Source organism: Prionailurus viverrinus, chromosome E3 (assembly GCF_022837055.1).
Source record: "Prionailurus viverrinus isolate Anna chromosome E3, UM_Priviv_1.0, whole genome shotgun sequence".
In the NCBI taxonomy this organism is placed as follows: Eukaryota; Metazoa; Chordata; class Mammalia; order Carnivora; family Felidae; genus Prionailurus; species Prionailurus viverrinus.
The window spans coordinates 4,744,951-4,755,148 of NC_062576.1; the positions used below are offsets into that span (position 1 = coordinate 4,744,951).

General features: G+C 44.2%; 1 protein-coding gene across 6 annotated transcripts in view; it reads right to left on the bottom strand.

Moving 5' to 3' along the window:
* Positions 1 to 9,427, bottom strand: part of RNF216 (ring finger protein 216) — a 145,377-nt gene extending 135,950 nt beyond the window's left edge. For 5 of the 6 annotated variants that reach the window (XR_007147903.1, XM_047839300.1, XM_047839298.1 and 2 more), the window contains exon 1: positions 9,289 to 9,427. The gene's annotated coding sequence lies outside the window, so the exon portion shown is untranslated. Of the gene's footprint in view, positions 1 to 8,317; positions 8,622 to 9,288 lie in introns of those variants that run through there. The other variant, XM_047839299.1, reaches the window with a different exon arrangement.
* Between the last annotated feature and the right edge of the window lie 771 nt (positions 9,428 to 10,198).

Below are 10,198 nucleotides of genomic sequence, written 5' to 3' on the forward strand. Positions count from 1 at the left end.
TATCAAAAACTACCTATCAAAGACTGGGTCCTGTCAGAATGACTCAAAGAAAAAAAAAGTTCTGAAGAGGTGCCCATTGGCCAAACATAGAACATTCTGAGCACCAATAAACATAATAGTATGACATGACTCTCTGAAGAAAATATATACAAGTGTTCGTAATTATTAAAAAAATTTTTTTTAAATATTTATTTATTTTTGAGAGAGAGAGAGAGAGAGAGAGAGAGAGAGAATGCAAGTGGGTTGGGGCAGAGAGAGAGACACAGAATCAGAAGCAGGCTCCAGGCTCTGAGCTATCAGCACAGAGCCCGACATGGGGCTCAAACCCACGAGCCATGAGATCATGACCTGAGCCGAAGTCGGATACTCAACTGACCGAGCCACCCAGGTGCCCCAATAATTTTTTTTTAACAGGTCATTTTCAAAGTATGGTATCAACCGACACATTATCTTTAAAATTGGTAAAATCATGGGGCGCCTGGGTGGCGCAGTCGGTTAAGCGTCCGGCTTCAGCCAGGTCACGATCTTGCGGTCCGTGAGTTCGAGCCCCGCGTCAGGCTCTGGGCTGATGGCTCAGAGCCTGGAGGCTGTTTCCAATTCTGTGTCTCCCTCTCTCTCTGCCCCTCCCCCATTCATGCTCTGTCTCTCTCTGTCCCAAAAATAAATAAACGTTAAAAAAAAAAATTTGTTTTTAATTGGTAAAATCAAGGCACAGATTCAGGTATTTTCTTGTCTTTCCTATATAAACTATAAATCACTGGATAACCAAATAGAGGGTAAGAAAATGGTTTCTTTATAAAAGTATTCCAATATCAATTAAAAAATTCAATTAAGATACGATCATTTTGTAATCCTTAATGAATTACTGGATCTAGACCTTGCAAATCACTGGCTGCTAACATCACAGAGACAAGACAAAAGCGCATTCTGAGAAAAGAACACACCAGCTACAGCCTTGTGAAAGAGATTGAACCAGAGTTTGGCGAAGGATCTGGACTCAGCCACGTTTTTAGAATAGAAGCTCGAGGAAAAAAATGAAATTTTGAATTGCACCCTAAGTATGCAATCCAGACCATGTATTCTCAATGGGAGTGCTTTTGCAAGAGTGTGAAAAGACCTTAAGGTGTTACAATGGCTTGTGACTCTTCAAAATTCAGTTTCACCCAGCAAAATCTTATTCCTTAGTAATTAATGGGGAGGGTTAGGGGGAAAAATTGTCTAAAAAGGCTCTCTATAGGGGAATGATAATTTCTTAGAAGTATGATGAACACATATTTAGGCTCTGTGAAACTACGGGTCAAACAGTTCAGGTTCAACAACAATTAAGTTATAAGGAAAAAAGAAAAGGAATGGAAGAACCACCTTAGATTTAAAGCATACATCAAATCTTTATTTTTTTTACTTTTTTTTTTTTTTTAAGTTTATTTATTTTTGACAGAGAGAGAGAGAGAGAGAGAGTGTGTGTGTGTGTGTGTGTGTGTGTGAGCATGAGCTAGGGAGGGGTAGAGGGAGAGGCAGACACAGAATCAGAAGCAGGCTCCAGGCTGTCAGGACAGAGCCTGATGCGGGGCTTGAACTCACAAGCCGTGAGACCATGACCTGGGCTGAAGTCGGACACTTAACCGACTGAGCCACCCAGGCGTCCCATATGCATCAAATTTTTAAAATGAGTTTATAATACCTAGGGATGTACTCTTGGATGATAAAACCATAGAGAAATACAAGAAAATGACTATAAAAGTCAGACTAATAATTTTAGGGGGAAGGAATGAGTTATGATCAGGACAAGGTATGTGGGAGGATGCTGGGGGTGGTCTACTTTTTAAACTGGGTAGTGAGTACAAGCATCTTATAATTCATTATGCCATACATTTGTTCTACGTGGTTCTAAATATGGTGTTTTAGGGGCACCTGGGTGGCTCAGTCGGTTGAGCGTCCGACTTCGGCTGTCACGATCTCACAGCTCGTGAGTTTAAGCCCTGTGTTGGACTCTGTGCTGACAGCTTGGAGCCTGGAGCCTGCTTAGGATTCTGTGTCTCCCTCTCTCTCTGCCCCTTAACCCACTCACATCCTGTTTCTGTCTCTCTCAAAAATAAACATAAAAAAAATTCATTTAAATATGGGTGTTTCATTTTGAAGGGTAAGAAAACCCTCACAAGATATTATATACCCACAGAATTGCTAAGGGGCACCTGGGTGGCTCAGTTGGTTAAATGTCTGACTTCAGCTCAGGTCATGATCTCATGGTTCGAGAGTTTGAGCCCTGCACTGGGCTCTGCATTGACAGTGAGGAGCCTGCTTAGGATTCTCTCACCCTCTCTCTCTGCCCCTCCCCTGCTCACTCACTCAAAATAAATAAAAAATAAACTTAAAGAAAAAAAATATGATAAAGTCTGATGCTTTATCATAAATTGTAGTGGAAGATGATATGCTCTGACCCAACAGCCCACCACTAGCAATCTAGATTATAGAACTTTTGCTTATATGCACCAGGTCTATGTATAAGAATGTTCACAGCAGTATTTTTCTTTTTTTTTCTTTTTTCTTTTTTTTTAACGTTTATTTATTTTTGAGACAGAGAGAGACAGAGCGTGAACGGGGGAGGGTCAGAGAGAGGGAGACACAGAATCTGAAACAGGCTCCAGGCTCTGAGCTGTCAGCACAGAGCCCGACACGGGGCTCGAACTCATGGACCACGAAATCATGACCCGAGTCGAAGTCAGCCGCTTAACCGACTGAGCCACCCAGGCACCCCGGCAGTATTTTTCTAAGAGCCAAAAACTAAAAAGGACTCACATCAACGAAGGAATGGACAGATATCCAGTGCTATGTTCACACAATTAAAAACAATACAAAAAAAACCCCCAAACCATTGTGAAGTCACACACACGACATGGATGGACCCCAAGACATAAAGGTTGAGTGAAGCAATCCAGACATAAGAAAGTATGTATTGAATGACTTCATTTAGATAAAGTTTAGTTTAGGCACAGGCCCAAGCTCAGTCTGGGGTGAAACTTCTTTGTGTGTACTGTATTTCACAATAGAAAAGTTAGGCAAACAAAAGCCATAAGAAAAAAAAAAAAAAAAAAAAAAAAAGAAGTGGTTGCCTCTGTGAAACAGTAGTTGGGGTGTCATGAGGGGAGAACTACTTTTAAATCTTCCTGCACTTTGATTTTTGAGCCATTTTCTTGCTTTAATTTGATGAAAGTTAGGAAAATGAAAATAATTAAGAACGAAAGGAGGACAATTCTAACTGCCATGGGGCCCTTTTAGTCCCAAGATCCTATCTATAACCCACCCACTCAATGTTTTTCCTTCTAAGAAAATCTCAATTTTCTTTGCCTTCCTGGGAGAAACCACGTGCTTTAGAGAAAGTAGGTCCCCAGACCCTGGCTTCTCATTAAATGATGTCTACAAAGACTTAAAAGTCAAATTAACATTAGAATTTTTCCAACTTAGAGAATACTAAGTTGTGTATCAAGACTTTTTAAGTCTTACAACAGAATTCTCTGGTTATCTATACCTGGACAAAGGTAACTCAATTTTTAAAAATTACAAATCTCACTTGAAACAATAATTAGGACATCATTTACAAAGAGCACAGGAGAAAGGTAAGAGCTCTGATGTCAAATTTGAACTGCATCTATTCAAGAACTTTACTTTTCTTCCAAATACAATTTTTTAAAAGTATTCTGAAAACTTAATTCTACTAGTCAAGTTTCTTGTTTCACCACAAAATTCCTTCAATTTTACGACAGAAATCCAACAGAAATGTGATTCATTTTACATCTACCTAATTTAGTTAAAATGTCAAACTTGTGGTTGAACAGATTACTCGTGGTGCTTTAAGAGCAAGATTCTGCACAAATGAGTGGTACATAAAAAGACCCCAAGTTGCAGTGAGAAAAGGAGTCTGACGATAGAACTCCTCCTCCTGACTAGCTTCTCTGCAAAGGTCATGTCCTCTCATTCAGGCTTCAGATTAAACTACCTAAGCATGAATGCTGGTTTCACCATTTAGTCAATCAGTGACTGCATAAATTGCTTAATTTCTTGGACCTAGTTCATTTGTGAAATGAGAATAGTGGTTTTAAGATGAACTGCATTAAATATATGAAGTGTTTAGCACGGTACACGGTACCTGGCACACAGCAAGTGTCACATTATGACTGTTATTTCCTATAATGAAAATAACTATTCTTACCTTGTAAGGCTGTGGTGGAAGATGAAATCAGAGGCCATTTGTAAATGGTAAATGCCAACAAAACAAGAATTTTGTTATCCCAAGTACACAGATGTATAGTGTTTATTAATTAGTCGGTGATACATGCAAACGTTGGGGGAGGGAAGGGCTTTATTTTCCTTTTCCAGGTTACTTTTTACTAGTTTTATTAGAACTATTCACAGTTAAACTTTTACTTCTTTCTATAAGAAAGTTCATTTTTTCTGTGGAAGTAGGTTCTTGATCAAACAGCTGAAGAAAAAGGTTAAATAAATGTGGAATCCAGAAATTGGAAATGCTACCTAAGAGAGTATTTTATCTTGCCTCTTCCTCGTATTGTAAAAATTTTCATATGTACGTTTATGACTATACTCTATAGTCAATAAGGCAGTTGATGCTTCCAAGCCAGAACGAAAAATTAGCATATATTTCATCACTTCATTATTCCGTGGAGAATCTTATGTAGTACTACTATACTGTAAAAACTTAACAAAATTAGATGACAATTCTGTTTTCTCTTCTGCCTCCTACAACTATTTTTCAAATCCCCTTCTTTTCCTTGGGTGGATGTATCAACATATGAAAAAGTCACATCTGAATCATGTTCTCCACATGTCCTTGACTATCTTATTCATAGCTGTATTTCCTGCATCTCACACAGTGGCTGAATGAATGAGTGGCTCCAAAAACATCTTCCTCTGTCAAGAGTCCGGAGCTGTTCAACAGAGCCATACAGAACCAGAGTCTGATTAAGAGACCACAATCAGTTCATCAGGATTTTCTTCAACTATAAATAATCTTCTTCTCATTCTTCTATTCATGTTACATCTCCATTTTACCTTCTACACGTTCCTAATATAATACTGCATGGTCCTAGGGTTTTGTAGTGTTACCACTTTCCAGAGTAATCTCCATCAATGTGTCGGTCACTTCTGCAACACTGATTTTGGGGTAATAAAAGATGTTTCCCACTTAACGAGTTAATCTCTTTGGCCACTCCAGAGAAAGGTGGGCAAAGCCGAGCCAGGCATAATCTGGGAGAAGCTGACATGCCCATGTCATACCGCTCCACAGCACCTCTTCCCAGAATGGTTTCTCAAGTGTCTATAAGTGATTATTGCTCTTCATTCACATTCTAGCTTCTCATCTTACCCATTATTTGGATATCTATTTATTGTAAGTCTGTACTAACAGTTAATCAGCATTAAATCAACAAAACAAAAAGTTAGTGAGATTATTACTAAGTATTAAGTTTCAGGCAGTTATACTTTTTTGCTTTCTTATACGTTCTGACTTTTCTAGACGATGAAGAGTTCAGCAAATATTTATTATGTTCTTGCCACATGGTACAAAAAAGTTGTTATGCATCACAGGAAAACCCAACATGGATCTTGCCTCAAAAAACTTGGGGGAGTCCGGACAGTGAGAGAAACTACGCACACAATTAAGTATACTACAAATTAGCACAACAGAATGAAGTATTTGTGCAATAAAGACACTATCCCAGTTGGGAGAGGGCAGATAGATAGGGAAGCTTAGCCAAGATAGCTGTATTTAAGCTAAACTGAATGCTGTGCTAGTTCCAAACTTTGCTTTTAAGATAACTTTTTTTTTTTAATATTTATTTATTTTAAGAGAGAAAAAGGGAGAGCAAACGTGTGTGCTCGCAAGCAGGGGAGGGGCAGAGAGAGGAAGAGAGAATCCCAAGCAGGCTCCCCGCTGTCGGCACAGAGCCCAGTGCAGGGCTGGATCTCAGGAACCACAAGACCATGACCTGGGCCAAAATTCAGAGCTGGACGCTTAACCAACTGACCCCCCCCCCCCCCCCCCGCCCCAGGTGCTCCTAAGAGAACAACCACTTCCACCTAGGGCTCCTGGAGCCCAGAAACACCATTAAGAATTCTGACTACCCTGCTGGAGAGATCACACGGAAAGCCCTAACTTCACGTGGAGAGAGAAAATGTGGCTGAGCCCAGCCTCCCAGTAGTCCCTGACAAGGCATGGGAGTGAAAAAGCATTTTGGAAGTAGAACCTCCAACCCTACCACCTCTACTAGCAACATGTGGATCAGAAAAAAACAGCCCAGGTTAGCCCTTCCCAATCTCCTGACTCACAAAATCGCCAACAAATAAAACTGTATTAAGTTACTAGGTCTGGGGGTGGTTTGTTATGCATCTATGGATAACTGAAGCCCGGCTCAAATTTTATTTTCTAACCAATGGAAAGCAATGCACAAAGTTGTACTTTAGGAAAATCAACCTCACTGCAATATGTAAGACTGTACAAATATCTGGTAGCAGGAAACCCAGAAAACAAGAGGCAGTGAAGTATGAACTAGAGGTAACAGTAAGCAGGACGAGGAAAAAAAATACGATACCAACCACAGTTAGATTCTAGAGGACTTTTGTATGTAAACAGCCATCGGGAAAGAGGAAGAAAGGAGTCAAAGTTGACCTAGATGTTGGGTGACTGGAGGATGGTGACACTATTAAAAACAAGGAAGGTAGTAAGTTCAGAATAAGAAAACACAATGTGCACAAATTTTAACATGTAGATAAAATGGCTCAGTCAGGTGAGCATCCGACATTTGATTTCAGCTGAGGTTATGATCCCAGCGTCATGGGACCAAGACTTGTGTTGGGCTGCAAGTGAGCATGGAACCCTCTTGAAATTGCCTGTGTCCCTCTCCCCTGCTTACTTGCGCTCTCCCTTAAAACGAAACAAAACAAACCAAACCCTCTTGTTAGTCTTTCTACAATAGGAAACGTTTTAAACCAAAAATTAAACTCAACGATCTTCCGTGGGTGCACTAAACAGTTTAACATATTAACCTTAAAATTTTCCTCAAATGTCAACTGAAAATTGGTTCAGAAATTAGATTAAGCAAGCACATCCTCATCCACAAGAAGGAAAAAAAAATCAATGTTTTCAATGATTTTTTTACAGTTCAATCCTCCATGAACTCATGAATACAGTGCCCCTGCTACCCCACAATGCCTCCAGGTTCTACCCTCTGATGTATTTTCCTATACCACTAAGGGTTTTTTTGTTTTCGTTTTTTTTTAAAATCACAAAATCTCATGGCCTGTGAAATGGTGTCTCGCATGATCCTTGCTGACCTAGCTAACCTCACCTGACACCTCTCCCCCATTCACCATTCTGCAGGGACAATGGTTCAGTCCTTTGAACATGCCATGCTTCTTCCTCCTCTGGTTGACTGATGACTTTTCACTGCCTCCCGGACCAAATTAACTCCATTCATCCTTCAGTTTCTCATTTTAAACGACTTCCTCAGATAAACCTTTCCCGACCATCCCCAATGACAACATATCTCACCCCTTCAAAGTGGCTGCCACAATAACCTACACTTACTTGGGAAGCTATGTTAAATCGCTATCTCCTCTGCTAACATCAGTTCCAAGATTGTAGGACCCTGCAGCTTATTCATTCCATAGCTACAGGACATAGCATGCCGCCTGGCACAAAGCAAATACTCCAGAAGACCTTTTTGAAAAAACATCATTTACAGACATAGCAGAATTATTAGAAATACGAACTATGGAACCAAACTGAGTTCGAGTCCCAGCTCTGACCCAGTTCTGTGACTCAAGAAGTTATTTTTCAGCACCTCATTTTCTTCCTTTTTAAACTAAGGACAATAACAGAACCCCCATCATTGAAGATTAAGAGAGTTTTAAAGAAAATGCTTAAAACGGTGTCTAGCACATGGTTAGCATCATGTTTTGTCTCACTGACAATGAAGATAAAATGACATCGCCAGGCAGGAGAATTAGTCCTGAGGTCTGCAAATATCTCAACACAGTCTAGAATATAGTGAACGCTCGTTAAATAGTAGCTATCCGAGTTGGCAAACACAGGCTCACTCAACTACCTTATTTCATAAACTTGCAGTCTCCTTGACTCGTATCTCAACTTCCTTTATCAGATTCCTCCATAGGGGCTGGAAGGCTTTTTTCACTTGCTGCCGCTAGGCTCTATTTAAGAGTTAAGGTGATCCAAAATCTGGTCCCAGGCTCCCTAGCTGTTTCCTCCAGTTCACGCCACTCCCTGCCCCCAGCCCCAATAAATTACCTATAATAATAAACGGAACAAAGCAAGGTTGTTTCTTTGCGGTCTTCAGGCAAGCGTGCAAGACTGAGGTCGGTCCTAAAATCTTCCCTGTCCTCTCCCAGCTCCCAGCAGGGTACAAAAATCTTCTCTTTGCATTAGCAGAGTGCCTAGGACAAGCTGTACCCAGGAACTTATCACATTGTATTGGAGTTATTTACAAGGCCCCCTGGCTGGTTTATATCGGACCCTGCCGGCGCTCAGGGAGCTCTCGCACGAGACTGGAGCGGCCCGAAGTTTCGAGACGAGCGTTCCACACAGCATTCAGCCACATCCCACGCGGGAACGGCGGTCTCGTTCACTGCGCGGCGCTCCAGGTACATTTGACGGGTTCGCGTTCCCCGCGCTGCAGAGGGTTTTGACGCACTTGGATGTCCCCGCAAGGGTTGGGTGGGAGTCGCCGGCTTTCTCGAGAAGAGAGCCCTCCTGAACCGAGTCGGGAGGGTTTGGGACTGAGGCCCGGCGCCCCTAGGCCGGGGGCGCCGGAGTTCAAAGTCATAGGGCATCGCCGCCCGCGCGCTCCAGGCCGCGCTCGGCTCCACGGACGCCGCCTCCCGCGAGGTGCCGCCGGGGAAACTCGGTCTTTCGGCGCTTTCGCCTTCGCGCAGCAGGCCGGGGGCCGGCCCGCGAAACTTCCCGAAGTGGCGGGAGCGGGGGAGGGTCCGCCGGCCGCCTGCGCCTTTGTGGCTCCCGCCTCGCCGCCGGCCCCACTGCTCGCGTCCCTCGGCGGCGCCCCGCGCGGCCCCGGGCCCGCTCGCGTTGGGGCGGCCGCCGGGCCAGGCCCGCGCCCCCGACTCCTCGGCCCCGCCGCCCCTCACGGCCGAGGCCCCCGCCCCCGCCCCCACCCCGGGGCTTAATGGAGGCGCCGGGCGGAGACGCCACTCGCCTCACACGGCCTGCCGAGGAGCTGGACGCGCCCCGCGGCCGACACTTACTCGCCACTCAGCTCGCCGGCTCGCCAAGCGGGCTCGGCGGCCTCTGTCGCCACGGCTTTTAGTCACCGGGAGCGGCCGCCGACAGCTTCGTCGCCGCCGCCTCCGAGGCTGCCGCTGCACTCCTTCCGGCCCCGCCGCGGCTTCACCCCGCGCCTGCGCACAGCGCCCCCTCCCGACTAATGACAGGAAGAACCATAGAGGCACGCCGGGTGCTAGGGAGGAGGGACCTGGGGAGTAAGACCATAGAGAGGGACGCCTTTCCGCTCACCACCCAGTGAGTCTTGACTCCCCCACGGGGTGGGAGGATGAAGGAAACTGAGGTACCCTTCCCGCCACCCTAGGAAGTGTCGCCATCTCCCTAGAGATGAATAGGTCGGGGGTGGGAGTGGGGGTGGAGGTGGGCAGAAACAGGTGCCCGTGAAAATCCGCTGGATATGCATTTGTTTGCACCCCTTGTCTTTGGCAAGTCATTCATTCAATACGTATTTTCTGGAGAGGTTCCTGTCAGCCAGGCACTGTTCTAGGAATTGGGGATACAACGGTATGGAGGGTCCCTGTTCTCCTGAAGCTTATGTTTTAGCGGGTGGGTATATAGCTAGGGAACTCGCTAACTAGTAAACTAGTGAACTGAAATACTGGTTCGGGCAGAAAGTGTTCCGGGAAAGAAAAAAAAAAAAAAAAACACGCATAGGAAAAATAAAGCAGCGAAAAGGATAGAGCGTGATGTGATGAGGATACCGGTGTGGTCAGGGAGTCTTCCGAAGAGGGGACATTTCAGCAGAATACGGAATGTCATAAGGAGGTGAGAGCGATGGTGACCACCTGGAGGAAACACACTTCAAGCACAAGGGAGATGCCTGGCGTGTTAGAAAAACAGCGAGCCTGCAGTGCGGTGAGTGAGACGAGTGTG